Source organism: Gracilinanus agilis, chromosome 2, assembly GCF_016433145.1.
Source record: "Gracilinanus agilis isolate LMUSP501 chromosome 2, AgileGrace, whole genome shotgun sequence".
NCBI lineage: Eukaryota > Metazoa > Chordata > Mammalia > Didelphimorphia > Didelphidae > Gracilinanus > Gracilinanus agilis.
Window position 1 is genome coordinate 150,897,376 of NC_058131.1, and position 15,087 is coordinate 150,912,462.

The 15,087-nt window shown below is 38.9% G+C and overlaps 2 long non-coding RNA genes across 2 annotated transcripts in view; both read left to right on the forward strand.

Annotated features, from left to right (window-relative positions):
• The window catches only part of LOC123236929, a 173,046-nt gene extending 164,760 nt beyond the window's left edge, over nt 1-8,286 (forward strand). The window contains exon 4 of the long non-coding RNA XR_006505442.1: nt 7,739-8,286. This is a non-coding gene — a long non-coding RNA (uncharacterized LOC123236929). The remainder of the gene's footprint in view (nt 1-7,738) is intronic.
• A 99-nt stretch (nt 8,287-8,385) lies between these two features.
• The window catches only part of LOC123236930, a 263,096-nt gene continuing 256,394 nt past the window's right edge, over nt 8,386-15,087 (forward strand). Inside the window, exon 1 of the long non-coding RNA XR_006505444.1 lies at nt 8,386-8,765. This is a non-coding gene — a long non-coding RNA (uncharacterized LOC123236930). The remainder of the gene's footprint in view (nt 8,766-15,087) is intronic.

A 15,087-nucleotide genomic window follows, 5' to 3' on the forward strand; every position in this document is an offset into this window, starting at 1 on the left:
AAGAAAGAAAGAAAGGAAGAAAGGAAGAAAGAAAGAAAGAAAGAGAAAGAAAAAGAAAGAAAGAAAAAGAAAGAGGCAAAGAGGGCTGAGGGGGAGAGGAAAGCAGTTAGGGAACTTCAAAGCTATCTAAACATGAAATTTTTCTTTTGAGAGATAGGGTTTTGTGGTGGAAAATTCTTGGGACTAGCTTTCATTTCTTAGTTCAGATACACTAGCTTTGTGTCTTTGGCTAACCTACCTCAATTCTCTTGCTCTCAGACTCTCCATCTCCTTGTACCACCTACCCATCCAAATTATCATGAGGGAAGTGATTCATGAAGCTTGAAACTCTGTGGAAATATAAGTCATTGTTAGCAGCAGTAAGAAGCCATGATTTCTATGGGAAAATCAATTCTTATAGAATTATATTCTAAACAATGATTTACAAATAAATTCTTGGAATGTAACATATTCATGGGTTAAGAAACACCTTCAAACTACACTATTTTTCTGGGATGTAAAGGAAAATAACACTAAAATGACATTGGAATCAGATCTCTCTTGTCCAGGGAGCTTACGATGTGACACCCTTTCCTGGTCACCATGAGGGGATGGATCGCAGGTGTGGGACAAGATGTTATGCCATCACATGTGATCAGTGTGCTCACTTGTTTTGCTTAACTCTACTCCTTTGGTATGTGGTTGGGCTGGGGGAAGGGATATGGTGATTTTGTTAAAGCATTAATAAAATATTTTTAATTTTTAAAATTACTTTGATTCTTTTCTTTACATATTCTTATTTATTTATGATGATCTAAGAATGATTTAGGATAGAAGTTCTGAGTTCCCAGATAAGCCACAGAACAATTATTTAATCGAGTATACTAATTATTGCACAACAATTTTGGGTTTTATCACTCAGAATAATTAGGAATTGACAGCAGAGCTATCTCCAAAGTCACAGACAATGGGTTAGGACTGTGCACTCTTCTAGCTTGTGCTGGGTGCAGAGGCTACCAACCAAGCCTTCACTTCTACTCTTGATGACCCCAAAGTCACAAACTTCTTATGGGCAGGAGTGGTATCTCAGGATGATGAGGAGGACTAAAAACCTTATCACGTGGTAAGTCTTAGGGACTTTGAGCTGGAGGGGTGATAGGAGTCAGAGGGAAATGAGATCACTTTCTTCAAATATTTAGAGTTTTTATGTACAGAAGGGATTGTTTGTTCTGTTGGGTGATTGTAGAAGTGGACCAGTGGTGAGAATTATAGTGGCACATTTTAGTTCAATGTCACAGAGAAATCTCTAATACTTAGGAGTCATTAGATAGAAAGCTGAAAACTGCACTTAAGAGTCAGGAAGACTCAATCCTAAGCCTGTATTTTAGATACTTGCTAACTCTGTGACTTTGGATAAGTCACTTATTAACATCAGCTTCAATTATCCTATCTAATGAGATCTAATGGGACAACCTCCCAAGGTTGTCCTGAAGATTAAAGAAAATAACATATTGTTATGCAAACTCTAAAGTCCTATATAAATACTAGATGTTGTTAAGAGTTGTTTGAGATGGAATCTATTCCCTATTACTGGAGTCATTTGAGTACAGGTTGATTGACCATTTGCCACTCTGAAATTCAGAGACAGATGGAAGATTTAGAGTTCCTGGAAGTTCTAGTGTTAAGCACATAGTAGGTACTTAAGTTCTTGTTGACTTGGCTGGAACATGCATTTATTCAGAAATCCAAGATTTCTCACTCCTGCCATCTGAAAGCAGCATAATACTTTGAAGGAGAGGAAAATATGGGGCTTGGTCTTTTGGGGAAACTGTGGGTTCAGTGGAGAGAACACTGGACTCTCAATTTGGAGACTTGGGTTCAATTCAGAGAAGGATAGAATTTCAGGAATAGAAAGGAACTCAGGGACCTTTCTGGTCTAACTGGTACCTGAATAACAGGTATCGGCAACATACCCTACAATTCAACAGTATACCTTATAATTCAGCTTTGTTTTATGACTTCCAGTGAGGGGGGCACCAACTATCTACTCCAGAAGCAGCCAGTTTTGCTTTCAGATGACTCTGAAAGTTTCCCCTCACATTAAGCCTAAATTTGCTTCCTTCTACTTCTAGTCATTGCTCCTACTTTAATTCTTTCAAGCCAGCTAAACAAATTCACCTAACCGTCCTTCAAATAATTGTTGACATCTATCAAATACACATTGCCCCCCAACATACACTTTTCACCTTTATGTACCTCTGTTTTTCCAAATATAAAAATGAAGAGATAATATTTCATGACCTTTCTTAATGGGTAGCTTTGAGGAAAATGCTTTGTAATCTTAAAGTGCTATAGAAATTCAGGTTATTATTACAGATTCGTAGAAGCCCAGAATTAATCTTTGATTGAGGGGTTCAGGGAGATATCGAAAAATGATACATAGCCATTAGTGTGGCCTCAAAATGTTCCCCAAAACATATAGTCAGATTAGCCAGTTCAAATCTATAAACTGTTCTTTGCAGCATGGTGGCCACTACTTGGTGGCTCAAGCAAATAAAGGCTTAAATCAAAACAGAGAAATTTGTTGTTGAACAAAATCACTGTGGTCCAACTTGGTTTCTCTCTTTTCTTTCTGCTCCTGAACAACAAGCTAGCCCGATAAGCACCCTCTTTGGCACATAGATAATGTGGGCAGAGAAAATTATGCTGAGTGGGATGAAATTGCTAATCCTCTCTGAGAGTTGAAACTTTGAAGAGGTTGTTAAGATCTTCGTGAGTTGAATAACCTTTTGAGTCCCCCTTCGACCCCCCTCTTCCAACCACAAGCCAGTCTCTTGATGTAAACCATGTGTTCAGAATGAAAACAATAAAACTCACTTCTATATCAAGCAAGAAAACCTTGCCTTGTGCACCTTCACTTAGTGAAACAGATTGATGGCAGAGATTTGCATTAGAATTTTCATAGTCACAACTCGAAGAAAATTGTAACTCTTCCGATAAATATAACCAAAGCTGATGCTTGGAGCTAAAAGGTTCTCTCTGTCACCTTTGTATGAGATTGGGGTATGTAGAATTTCTAAAAAATAAAACAGCCAGAAACAAGACAAAGGGCACATCACTAGGAAAACTATCTGCCTTCTGGGAAAGGTACATCTACAGATCTCTTGGAATAATGTGGGACATCCAAATTTGTAGTGAATTTCATCACAGTGGGCAAAATATAGTAATTTCAAAAGATTCATAAGCCAGTGTCTGAATAAGGTTAGTGGAACTTTCTGGTTTGGGCGTGAGTGGGCTTTTTGTTTGTTTTGACATCCTACCTTCTCTAGTAAATGAATGAGTTGAGCATTCTTATCTGCGTAACACGCACGCATGTGCACACACATCCCTTGCTTGGCAGTGTGCTATGGAAGAAAGCCCATTGGAATAGAACCAGGCTACCTGGGCCTGCTGGGTCACTGTTTGACCCAGCAAGTGTCCCTTAATCTCTCAACTTTGGTTTCTCCATTTTTTAAGTATCAGGGAGTAGGTAGGGATTGTACTAGATGATTTTCTAGGTCTTTTCTAGTTCTAAAATGCTTGTGATTCTACAAACTCTTTCTTTCTTTGGGCCAATAGGAAGGTGGCTAGAACCATGAGTCTTACAGAGAAAACAAAAATCCTAATGAGGTGGCTAACTACATGCATGAGAGTGGGAGTGATGTGGTTTTGAGAAAGACAGATGTAAGCCGAGGGAATAAGAAGATAGGGCTGAGTCCTGTGTCAGGTGCTGTGTAGGATGTGAAGAAGTGTTTGCCTCAGAAGCAGGAGTGGTCCTCTTCTTGGCTAAAATTAATCTGTCTAACTGTATCCTTAGTCCCCTCTCTTCTCACCTCCTCCATGATGTAGCCCCATCATTCATCCCCTTTCTGTCATACAACAAAGTCTCTCTAGTACTGACTCCCTTCCTTCAAATTATAAATGTGCTATGCTAAAGAACAAAGTACCCCACCCAAACCTTCTGCAGTTTGCTCTCTGCCCATCCTATCATCCTTTCTGCCAATCTTCACCACCAAATTTCTTTACTGCCAATATTCTCCAGGAGTTTTCTTTGCCTGCTGCCTCTACTCTTATCAGTCACATAGACAATTCTCAGCCTCTTACAATTTAGGTGTCAAGCCCAACACTTCACTAAAAAAAGGCTTTCTTTAGCCCAATAATTTTTTTTTTTGGTCTTCATTATTTTTTTTAACCTTTTTGGCATGGCATGGGTAGCCGCCTCATTAATGCCCTGACTTCTTTGGCTTCTTTGACATGCATTCACCCTTTCCTTCTTTTTGTTGGCTTCTCATATTCTCTTGGCCCCTTAAATGTGGGTGTTCCCCAAAGTTCCATCCTAGGTCTGCTTTTCTTCTCTTTTTACATTCTCTCCCTTGGTGATCTCATCCTCTTCCATGGTTTCAATTATCACCTCTACTCAGATGACTCCCAAATCCATTTCTCAACCCCCCCCCCAGTGTCTCTTTGGAAACTAGGCTGGTGGAGGTGGGGAGGGGTAGCATTCCACACCCCCTAACACCAAAACTAATGCGATTACAGGAGGCCTCTGTTGATGTAGTCAGTCAAATGTGTAAATAAAGGATGGGCATTATATTAATGAATTTGGGAGGAGTGAAGTACTTTGATGATTGGATGAAATCATATGACCCCAGATTATATAGGAAATAGGTTGTAATTGGTTGAAAAAAAACAGATACATTTTGGAGTCTGTGCATATTATAGTAAGAGCATTCTAGCAGGAAATTCTAGCAGCAGGCCAATGTAGTGATGGTTGAGGGAATTGCCCCGAAGGTATTGAGAATAGTGTTCCATTTCTTTCACCCTTTCCCTCTACTCCCAGAGGACAACCTTTTAAGCTTTAAATGATTAGGAGTAGTGTCTCTAGAGCAGCAATGGATGACATCAGCTGAGAACCATGCCAAGGACAAGCTAGTCACACCAAGAAAAAGATGCTTCAAGACTTTACAAGGACATCAACTCTCAGAGCTCAGAAGAATATATTAGGGGAAACTTCATGAGGATTCCACAAAGGGTTTGAAAACAAACCCTTTATCTGTTATCTCTTTGTGCTCTCTAAGCTTGAACCCACTTTCTCCATTAAACTGATGTAATTTGGGGACAGCATACTCTAGACTTTTGGGAGGACATTTTTCTACCCACTGCTTCCACTATATTACCTTATGAAAAATGTTTTTTTTTTCTAAAAGCCAATTAAGTCTAGCTGATAATTATTATGGAGCATGCCATATAGGGATCTGTATACAATAATACTACCAAACCTCCAGCAACCCTCTGGGGAAGTTGAGCTACTAATTCAAATGGGAATTTGGGAAGTAACCCCAGATGTGTTACACTGGTATTTCCAATTACCTATAGTATTTGGTCATGCCTTTATGTCAAAATCAACATATCTAAAATTGAATTTTGAAAATCATCTTATCCCCAAACTGCTACTCCCACTAACTATGATTCTTATTCATGGCACCAGTATTCTACAAGTCACCTTGATTCATTATTTTGGATCCATCTTTTATTCTTCCCTTTCTCTCTGACTAGAGGCACCTAGGCAGTAAAGTTGATAGAATTATAGGATTGGAGTTAGGAAAACCAGAGTTCAAATCTAGCTTCAGGCACTTACTAGCTATAAGGCCTTTGGCATATCACTTAATCACTATATGTCTCAAGTTTCCTCAACTGTAAGAAGAGGGTAATAATAGTACCTACCTCTCAGGGTTGTTGTGAGGTTCACATGAGATATTTGTAAAACCCTTCATTCATAGCAGGCATTTAATGAATGCTTCTCTCCTCTTCCCTCCATCACTCCAAAAATTCAATTAACAAGTCCTAATATCTCCACCTTTGCAATATTGCTTGCATTCAGATTCTCCTCTTTATTCTCACTGTTACCACCTTACTCCATGTCCTTACCTTGTTTCACTCAAACTAGCCTCCATATTGGTATTCTTGCTTCCACTCCCTTCTATACTGCTGCTTGAATCATCTTCCATTACTGGATAACATGACACATATTTGCTCAAAAATCTTCCATGATTCCCCTGTTGACTACTGAATGAAAAAAAAAAAGAAAAGACTTTTGATCTTGATATTAAAGGTCATCCACAATATGGCTTCAGCCCACTTTCTGACCTATCTGATTCTATACCTTTTTGGTCATTTTATTCCCCTTGGGATTCTATAATCAGAATGCTAACAGATTTGATAGGAGAAGGAAAAGCAATTTCTAATACTTTTTGGTCTAATACCTTTTTGGTCATTTTATGTTTCAAATAAACTGGACTAGATTTTTATCCCACATTACTGTTCAATGTTCTCCCATCTCTCTGCCTAGATTCCTTTCCCATATCCATCTTCAAGGCCCAAACAGGATAAAGCCATAAAACATTCATGAAAGTTTTCTTCCCTGCCCCTCCCATCTCCCCCAGTCTTTTCATGCACTTCCATGGTTGTAGATACTATTAAACTGACTGCCACAAAGCATTTTACAGTATCTCCCTCTCCCTCTCCCTTTCCTTCTTCTTTTCTCTCTCTCTCTCTCTCTCTCTCTCTCTCTCTCTCTCTCTCTCTCTCTCTCTGGACATGTTTATTTCTTAGTTATTTATAACTGCAAGTACCATTCTTCCTGGCTTGGAAATGTAAATGAATTGGTATTTCATACTATAGAATATATATGTATATATGGGTGTTTGTATTTATATACATATACCTACATTTTACACATAGCTATATTAATTTTTATAGAGCCTCTAAGTATTAGAAATTACTTTTCCTTCTCCTATGAAATCTGTTAGCATTCCTATTATAGAATCCCAAGGGAAAAAACTTGAACACTTCCATAAGTCCTTTGATTTTTCACTTGAGAGAACCACCCTAAGCCAGTCTCCTAATACTAATATGGCAATTTAAGAGAAAGAAAACACTGGGAAGATTCATGCTCATAATAATTTGATTAGTATTTTTCACATTTGAATTGTTTCTTGTTTTCTTCAGGTTTTTTTTTCACCTTAAACCATCTGAGAAGTTCTCATTCCTCTAATTATAACTTTGTAGATAAGTTTCTGTATGGTTCCAAATGGCTCCATAGCACCTGTATTCATAAATAATCCTCCACACAACCTTAGTTATCTGACCTTGGGCAAAGTGGGAAACATTCTAATCTCCTAGTCCTAATTACTTTACTCAAAGATCTCACTGCATAGATCTGGAAGCAAAGAAGACATTATCTTGTTTCCTATCAGTTGCCCTCTGGAACACCCAGAAAGGAGGAAACATCTCTAAAACTTGTCCAAAGTGAGTCTTCCTACACAGTAAGAGGAATGCTGCAAAGCCGTTTTAGGATTCACCATACTCCAAATCTGGGGAATTGCTGTACCTTTATCTCAATATGGAGGCAGATTTGGAGGCTGAGAGCATCCTGCTCCTATCTCCAGCTGGCCATAAAGAATATCCTCAGAAGGCAGCTGTATGACTCAATATATTAAGAGCCAGGTTTAGAGATAGGATGTCCTGGGTTCAGAGCTGACCTCAGATACTTCCTAGTTGGGTGACCATGGGCAAGTCACTTAACCCCTGTTGTCTAGCTATCATAGTATTGATTCTAAAATGGAAGGTAAGGGTTTAAAAAATGATAATGTCCTCTAACAAATGTCTTTTGGACACATAAATCATGTGTGTGGGTTTCTTTTCCCCCTCTTTATTGCAGAGCTGCTTTGAGGACAAATTCCCTGTGGATGGTGAAGTTCTTCATAAGCTCCTGGTTGTGGATGACAACATCATATTGATTGAATCAAACCTGAGGACATCACAGGCCCTCCTTGAAGAGATCTATATTTATCAGAGGAACTTAGCTTGTCTAATCACACAGGAAAAATCAAGGAGCTGAAGAATTTTTCTTGCCAAGATTTCAACTCACATTTAGATGGATACCCTGCAGCTCTTGCCCAATGGTATAAAGAAGATGAGAGTGGGCTGGATTGCTTTTAGGAATTTGAAGAAAAAAAATATTGACTTTAAGCTTCTGGTGAAAGGGAAGGATTTTCAATGTTAACATGTTACCAGTCTTACTTTATGGCAAGAAACATAATGCTTTACTGCCTTCAAAGAAATAAAGATAAGTTTCACATAGAAAGCAATGGAGAAGCCCATGCTTAGTATGAGCAGGCTGAAGCATATACCCCCATGAGGAACTCTTAAAAAGTAAAAAAAAAACTCTACAGTAGATAGAATGCCAAGCCTGGAATCATATCCAGCTTCAGACACTTACTAGCTGTGTGATATTTGGCAATTCACTTAACCCTCTTTGCCTCAGTTTCTTCATCTTAAAATGAACTGGAGAAGGAAATGGTAAACCACTCTAGTATCTTGCCAAGAAAACCCCAAAAGGGGTCCCAAAGACTGAACAACAACAGTAACAAAGAAGAACAGGAGTAAAGGACATCATCAAGGAATCCAACAACAGGAAAAGTTGATGGACTGGTCATAAGGCAAGAGCAAATTATGACAAGTGGATAGCCAGAATGTTTCATGGGCACTTGCCTGATATTAAGAGAAAATGAGAAAGTCTCTGGCACATTGAGTGGATACTCTGTGGTGAAAAAGCATGTGGACAAGAGTTGCATGGAATAATCAGGCATAGATAGATTATGATGTGTATTGTTGAAGAACACTTCTGAATAAATGATATCACCCCGCCATTTTGAGTTTGTGGCCAAACAAAGGAATTTCAAGGGGTAAGAGAAATTTTTGATTAAATTTACTTGTTTTAAAACTCCTTAAATTAGAGAGCCTTTATTCTAATTGTCCAAGTGAGGAGTCCCAAGTAAAACTATCACCTCAAATCCTATCTGTTCTTATTTGTCTATGAGTTAAAAATGATCTCTTCTCCAAATTTTATCTGGAACTTTTACTAGGACCTCTCCTTTACACTTGTCTCACTGCCTTGTATCATAATTATTTGTCTATTCTTCTTTACTCCTCTTCTCCCATTAGACTGTAATCTTCTTATGGGCAAAAACTATGCTAAACCTAATTATGTATCCCCAGTATCTATTATGATGCCTGGAATGTCACTGACAAGAAATTTTGGCTAAACTGATGAAAAATACAAATCCTGGCCCTTGCTTTTAAGAGATGTAAAATGTCATTGATTGAATTAAGAGACTAAATGTATTATGGTGAAAATATAATCCCAAATTTACATAGACACTGGAAAAGGAACCCTTGAAAAAGAGCCCTAATACTGAGAGTGTAGCCAGTGTTCAAGTATTGATGTCCTTGAAGCACAGGGTGCCAGGAGCAAGAGATTAGAGGGCGACATTCTGTATACTCAAGCATCAGGTCAGATAATATGAATTTATTTTGTGTTACTGGTTAATAATAGTGAAACTGAGCTGCTTGAAACACTACAATATCAGAAAGGTACACGGAAGAGAAACTAGAAGAAAGAGTAAGGGTGCTTTTTTACAAATATTATCTCATTTGATTGTCACAGCAACACTGCAAGGAAGGTGGTATTATTATATCTATTTTGCAGTTGGGGAAATTGAGGCAAACAGATTTGGGTGACTTACCAAGGGTCATAGAGGGAGTAAGTATCTAAGGCCAAATTTGAACTCAGGTCTTCTTGACTTCAAATTCAGTTCACAATCCTATTGCATCATCAGCTGCCTTGGAGTAGCAGGGAGGATTAAAGTGGTGTCATTTGGGTTCAATTTTTCTAGGAAAAGAGGTCATTTTAAGTTATTGAACTGTGACAATAGATAGAAAGCACAGTGGATAAAATACTGGTCCTAGAATTGGGAGGACCTGGTTTCAAATGTAGCCTCAGGCACTTCCTAGTTGTGTGACCATAGGAAAGTCATTTAACCTTAATTGCCTAACCCCTGCCAGTCTTCTGACTTTGAATTGATATTAAGACAAAAGGTAAAGGTTAAAAAAAAAGTTATTGAACTACGGAATAACTGTAAACCCTTTAATAAATGCACAGCATTCTAGGGAATAGATACCAAAGAGAAACATACAACTCATTACCTTGACACAATGAATAGAGGAATTGTCAACATAACCATTTCAAATGAGGAAAGTCTTAAGGAATCAAAATCCAGTCGAGGCCAGAAGTAGACAACCCTGACTGGGTGTTACATTTCCTATATACTGGTTGACAGCTTAATATTCTATAGCTAGAATTTAATTCATTTCCCCAAAAACTTTGATCCCTATTTTTAAAAAATGCACATATTCCTAAGAAGGCTTATCACTTTCAGGTGTTATCCATTATTTATACTTAATGTGAATTAAATTTCAGGTTGTTTCCTGAGAGTGAGTTTTGCTATAGCAATGGGAAAACTAGGGGAAGAAGAATAAATTTCTGAACTGGGTGAAGAGATGGAATTCGAGGGAAAGTGGGGCAGTACCCAGTACCCTGCTGACTGTTCATTTTTAACTAGGGCTAGTCCTAGTTCCCAGAGAGATGGCAGAATAATTCTAAATTGAACTGTTTAATTTTTTTCTTTTCATAAAGAACTGACCAAAACATACCTTCCTTTGGGACCAATATGTAGGGAAAACATCTCTGACTCTGGTATTCCAAAATTAAGAAACAGAGGAAAGGAAATACTTTCCAACTCCTACTCCTTCATCAGTAAGGGATGTTGTCTACTAGTAGATAACTCAGATTGCATTATCCCTTTTTACTGAGCTTCATCAATACGGCAAGACATCTCAGATATCTTACTTTCTTTCTCAGTAACATCCCCTCTAGGATAACTCTAGTCCAACTATCAATAATGTGGAATTAGGTCTTGATCAATGATAAATGTAAAACCCAGTGGAATAGTGAGTCGGCTAAGGGGGGTTAGGGGAGTTTGGGGGAGAGGGAAAGAACATGAGAAAATATTCAAAATAAAAATTTTTTAAAAAAGAAGAAAAAAACCCATCCCCTCCAGGGATGAAAATGACAGCCTCTTCCCACTTTTCATGTTCTGTGGATTCTTGATCAACTTTCTCCAGAGGTCATCCACATAGGATATACTTAGTGTGCTGGAATTCTTCCTTGAGGTCTTTTATTTTGGTTTTCTCATCACTGCATTTGGGTCAGCTGTTTGCTATCCCTGCATTTCAATACATGAACAACTCAGCTTCGTTTCTAACTTTTAGTTCCTCGATGATATCTCTTAAATTGTATAGGTCATTGCTCGAAATTGGCTGTGGAGAGCAAGGAGGTGGCTCAGTGGATTGAGAGTCCGGTCTATAAATGAGAGGTCCTGGTTGCAAATCTGGCTTCAGATATTTCCTAGCTATGTTACCCTGGGAAAGTCACTTAATCCTAGAGTATGCCACTTTTCTACTTGTATCTTTCTACCCTTTTTTGTTTATAACAATCTTAAAACCAATTCACAATATTGATTCTAAGATGGAAGGTAAGGGTTTAAAGAAATAAAGGAAGAAATAAGCTGTGCTCTCCTTGTTCCTACCAAATATCTCTCTATTGATTCCTGAATCGTCTGCAACTTTTACCCATAAATTGTGGCATTCTATGATTAGCAACCAAACAAGGAAAGAGCCACACATATTGCTGAACAATTAAGATGGAAAAAAATATTTATGGAGAGAAACCGGGAGGGAAAGTAGCCATCAGTTTTTAAAAAATCGCATCCTAATTATTTTCCTGAATTTTATTCTCCTCAAATCTTGTCCACATATAAAATCACTTTTGAGGCCACATGGGAAAGAAATAGGCAGCTAGGTGGTGAAGTGGATGAATGCTAGACTTAGAGTCAGGAAGACCTAAGTTCAAATCCAGCCTCAGACATTTACTGTGTGACCCTGTCAGGCAAGTCACTTTATCCTGTTTACTTCACTTTCCTCATCTGTTCAATGAGCTAGAGGGGGAAATGGCAAACCACTCCTGTATCTTTGCCAATAGAACCCCAAATGGGATCATGTAGAGTCAGACATGACTGAAATGTCTGAACAAGGAAAGGAAATATAAAGCTGTTTATCATGTATAAAAGAGAGAGTACCAGATTAGGTTTTAGGAGATACGGATTCTAATTCCAACTGTCATTCCATCTCATATGGAGATTTATAGCCTTGGGTCAGTCACTTAACCTATTGAGTCATAGTTTTCTAATCTGTAGATGCAGATAATAACACCTCTAATAGCTTTCAAAGAAGATTGCTGTAAAAAGTAATAAAATAATTGCTTTTTAGTAATGTTTGACTCTTTGTGACCCCATTTGGAATTTTATTGGTAAAGAAAATGGAGCGGTTTGCCTTTTCCTTCTTCAGGTCATTTATAGTTGAGGAAACTGAGGCAAAAAGGGTTAAGAGACTTGCCCAGTCACATAGCTAGTAAGTTTCTGAGGCTGGATTTGATCTTAGGAAGATGAGTCTTCCTGACTCCAGGCCTCTGGCATTCTATTCACTATACCACCTAGCTGCTCTAAAATGTGGTAAGACAGATTCAAAAACCTTAAAATATTGTAAAATATTTCTCTTTTTATTTGCATAATAATAATACTGACTAGTTTTTACATAGCACTTAAAGGTTTACAAAATACTTTATAAATATTATCCCACTTGATCTGCTCACCAACACTTGAAGGTAGTTCTGTTATTTTTCCCTTTTACAGATTAGGAAACTGAGGTAAATAGGGTTAAATGACTTGGCTAGGATTACATAGCTAACAATTGTCTGAGGCTGAGGCTGAATTTGAACTCTCTTCTTCCTGACTAAACAGCCATTCTAGCAGTAGTGTATGACCTCAAAGACTCACAGCCCTTGTCTTTCATTTTCTTCAGTTTTCCCATGTGTAAAATAAGGAAAACAAGACCTAGTCTACCTATCTTTCAAGGTGGGTGGTCATGCCTATCAAATAAAATATATGTGAAAGTGATTTGAAATACAAAAAGGTCATGGTTATTATCAATTACAAATTGAGGCAATGCTGACCATCTTTCTTGACTTTCCTATTAGAGTATAAGCTCCTTGTTGACAAAAGATTATAGATTTAGAGCTTAAAGGACCCTTAGTTATTATAGAGGCTGTGAGCACTTGAAAGGTTGTGACTTGTCCAAGATCATGGAGTTAGTAAGTGGAAAAGACAAGCTTTGAACCTATATCCTCTGATTCTAAACCCAACACTATCCATGTATCACACTGACTTCTTGTCTATATGTTTCTACATGAATCTAAAGCACAGAGCCAAGCACTGAAAAATCACAGAATTTTAGAGCTGAAAGGAACCTTTGTTCCTAGTCTAATACCCTCATTTTAGTGTAAAGTTACATGCTTAAAAGGGCAGCTAGGTGGTTCATTGGATAGGACGCCATGCTCCGAGTCAAGAAGACCTAAGCTCAAATCTAACCTCAGACACTTTCTAGCTGGCTGATCCTGGAGAAGTTACTTACCCCTATTTGTCTCAGTTTCCTTCTCTGTCAAATGAGCTGAAGAAGGGAATGGCAAAACAACTCCAGTATCTTTGCCAGAAAAACTCCAAATGGGATCACCATGGGTTGGACACAACTGAAAAATGACAGAACGGCAACATGATTTGCTAATGGTAGAGCCAGGTCTAAAACCTGAATGAATCTCCTTTCACCTGGCTATTCTGGTGCTCCTTCCACTACGCCAGGGGTCGGCAATGTATGGCTCTTTCTGCAGGAGCCATAAAGTCCATTTTTTTTTCAGGCGCTGTTACAGGAGCGGCACTGTGAGCACTGTACGGCTCTCACGAAATTACGTTTTAAAAAATGTGGCGTTTATGGCTCTCATGGCCAAAAAGGTTGCCGACCCCTGCACTACACCATAACAGTGTTGAGCCGAGCCAATCTGGTAGTGATGGAGAAAAACATCAAAATGAGTAAAGTAAATATGCTTTCTGCCCAATAGGTATAGAGGCTCAATAGATACTTGTTGGCGATCCTCCCTGCCCTGACCAGGGAAGCAGCAGCCTTCCCCAAATTAGTTTCAGGGGTCCCAGCCTTGTTGCCCGCTTCTGAACAAGTTCCAAGGGACCTTTTCTCAAGTCCGGTTTTGGCAGCAATACCTGCGCCTGCAGGGAAGGATTTCAGGGGGATGCACCTGTTGCTTGTGTTTCTCCTCTGACTCCCCAGCCTCCCCTTTGGATTTTTCCAGAGCTTTACCATCCTGCAAGATTGACAGCTCACTCTCTTAGTTGGGAACAGGAGGTAGGAAGTGGTCTTTTTAAACTTCCCTTGTAACTCGCCCTGCCAAAAACCAGCCACCAAACCGGTTGTATTTTCTCTGGCAGCTAGGGATCTCTCTGTTGCCCTAAGAAAACAGATTACCGTCCAGAGCAAAGTCCATGGTTGTTTCCTTTCTGGAGATGGATCAAATTCTGAAATAAAGGTTTCCTGGAGCCCATTGCACCCACCAGTTCAGTTTATTTTATCTGTCTCCACCTGCAGGGAGGGGAATTAACCTGCTGCACATGGCTGGGGTCAATCAGAATGAATGTGAGGAAACCAAGACTTCGTGTTGTTCAGTTTCGACAACACACGTCCTTGTTCCCGCAGCTGATCATTGTGCTGTGGACCCGGCTCTCAATTGTACTTTGTGTAACTTGATCTGTTTTCTTTCTTTACTGCAGCCTCTATGTGCCAAGTTCCACTTTGCCCCAATCTGTGGTCTGTTTATAGAGTTGGGTTTGAGAGAATTTTTTTTTCCTTTCTTTGGGACTCACTTTACTTACTGTATGCTATATATAACTTGCTATCGCTCTGCTCATGCATTCTTTCATTAACCCTTTGGAGAAACTCGAGCTGGAGTGTGTCTTCATTCACTTATTAAGCACTCTCTGTGCTTGGTGCTCAGAACGCCGAGACCAAAAGCAAATAGACAGCCTTCAAGGAGTTTCATATCCTACTGGAATATATAGCAATCCACACTGCACAGTGTTATTACAAACACATATGCAGCCTCAAGTGCCTAGTTGAGAAGGCAGCGAACCTTTGTAGACAGTATGGGGTGTTATGAAGAGCCCTGGGTTTAGAATCAGATTGCCTGGGTTTTATTCGGGTTGTTCTTTG